This window comes from Sciurus carolinensis, chromosome 17 (genome assembly GCF_902686445.1).
Source record: "Sciurus carolinensis chromosome 17, mSciCar1.2, whole genome shotgun sequence".
NCBI lineage: Eukaryota > Metazoa > Chordata > Mammalia > Rodentia > Sciuridae > Sciurus > Sciurus carolinensis.
Window position 1 is genome coordinate 10,884,706 of NC_062229.1, and position 2,237 is coordinate 10,886,942.

At 46.4% G+C, this 2,237-nt stretch overlaps 1 pseudogene; it reads right to left on the reverse strand.

Annotated features, from left to right (window-relative positions):
- Window positions 1-473: 473 nt before the first annotated feature.
- LOC124968022 (olfactory receptor 7D4-like) lies at window positions 474-1,981 on the reverse strand (annotated as a pseudogene).
- Window positions 1,982-2,237: the final 256 nt, after the last annotated feature.

The window sequence follows — 2,237 nt, forward strand, 5'->3', positions numbered from 1 at the left end:
AATGCACCTGCACTAAAGAGCCCGGCTACGACACCAGGAGGTGCCGTGATGTTGATGGAGCCCCATATACAGTCTGCCCTCACCTGGAGAGTGGTCAGGGGTATGTGACGGAGCCCAGTGTAATAGACGTGCATGAATATCCACACAGCACTGCACACGAAAGCCACAGGGTGAGGTGGCCTAAAGGCTATCCTGGATGAATGGCGAGCCAGCTGGTGTGCACACTCGCTAGGACTGCATTCAGTCATAGACAGGGATGGAGCAGGTGAGAATTGAAGAAATTAAACCACAGTAAACAGTCAGAAGTGGGGAGACAAGGAGAGAAGGTGGGCATGAGGGGAGGAAAACAGGAAGGAAAAAAACAGGGATACAAAGCAATGCAGCAGCGTCCGGAGGTCACCCGAACACTGGTCCACTGGGAATTGCATGAAGGGATCACCATCAAGGTGCCGTGCAGCTCTGGTGCTGAAGGACTAGGCATTCTTCTTGGAAAAGGTGGGGCAACCAGAGGAGGAGAGCGGGCTTACGACTCCAACCAGGTCCTCGTTCTTTCCGATCTCAGTCTCCTCCTTTGAGAAATGAGTGGAAAGGCACAGAAAGCTCTCAGAAACATTTCCATGACTGAAGTCACCTGTGTGGATTCACAAGCAGTACGCACAGGCTAAACCTTCATTTTGATGATTTTAATTTCAAAGAAAGAATGAAAAACAGTGAAATAGAATTGTGTTCCATAATGGTACTTTTAGGAAACCGTGTCGATACTTGATATAAGCTCTTTATGTGAAATTAGAAATCATAGGAATATCTATAGGGAATATCTGAAGGAAATATCTGAATTTTTAATTAAATTTATCATGTAAAATGAAAAAATAATGAATTGCTAGGGCAGTTCATGAGGGGTAAGTACACAAAAACAAATTGCAAAGTCAGGTTGTTTGTGAACACCAGGCACAACTTCTAGGGAGGAAAAGCCAGGATACTGAAATTCACTTGTTGCCTCAGGGGACACAACAACCCCATAGTTCTGAGGTCAGTGATCCATCAAGGACAAGAGGTTGCTCTGCTGAGGAGTCTCACCAGGGCCCCCTTCACATCCTTGTTCCTCAGGTTGTAGATGAAGGGGTTCAACATGGGGGTGACCACAGTGTACATCATTGAGACAATCATGTTCCCCTGAGAAGAATGGGTCCTGGAAGAACTAAGGTGAACCCCAAGGCCTGTCCCATAGAACAAGAAGACCACACAGAGGTGGAACCCACAGGTGTAGAAGGCTTTAGACTTGCCCACAGAGGAGGACATCCTCATTAAGGAGGAGACAATCTGAGAGTAGGTGTAGAGGATCCCAGTGACGGGAAACACACCCAGCAGGGCAGTCACCACATACAGTAAGATGATATTGATGAGAGTATTGGAGCTGGTTGTTTTGAGAAGCTGAGAGAGTTCACAGAAGAAATGAGGAACTGTCGTGCCTGTGGAGAAGGTCAGTCACTTCAGGAGTAGAATGTGAAGCAAGGACACCCAGAACATGATGAGCCAAGACAGCAGCACCAGGAGGACACAGAGTCAGGTGTTCATGATGACCATGTAGTTCAGGGGCTGGCAGATGGCCACAAAGTGGTCATAGGCCATCAAGGTCAGAAGAAAATTATCCATCCCTGCAAAAATCATTAAAAAATACACTTGAGTAAGGCAACCTCTTGTAGGAGATGTCTTTTCTCTGTGCCTGGATGTTCACCAGCATCTTGGGGATGGTGGCAGAGGTTAAACAGAGTTCAACAAAGAACAGGTTGCAGAGGAAGAAGTACATGGGGTTGTGGAGGCAGGAGTCATAGCTGACAGCCAGGAGGATGAGCAGGTTCCCAAGAAGTGTGACCAGGTACATGCACAAGAACAGGCCAAGGAAAAGGGGCTGCAGTTGTGGATCATCAGAGAGGCCCAGGAGCACAAATTCTGCCCTTCCGGTGTGGTTTGCTGACTCCATGTCACCAACTCTTGTGCTTAAGAAAGAGACACATACTGAGTTGAAAAAACAGGAAACAGGTTACTTGGAAAGCGGTCACTTACAGTATCACTCTTGGATGGATGACCTTCACACTCCATAAGAGTTTCTCGTGAGACTGATTCACTGAGTCAAGTGGTAAAGTTTATGCCCATTTTAAATGTGTATCACTGATAAGCCTTTAAAAAAATTAGCAATAAGCTCTTATTTATCATCTTCTCACTGCTTTTTCCCCTAT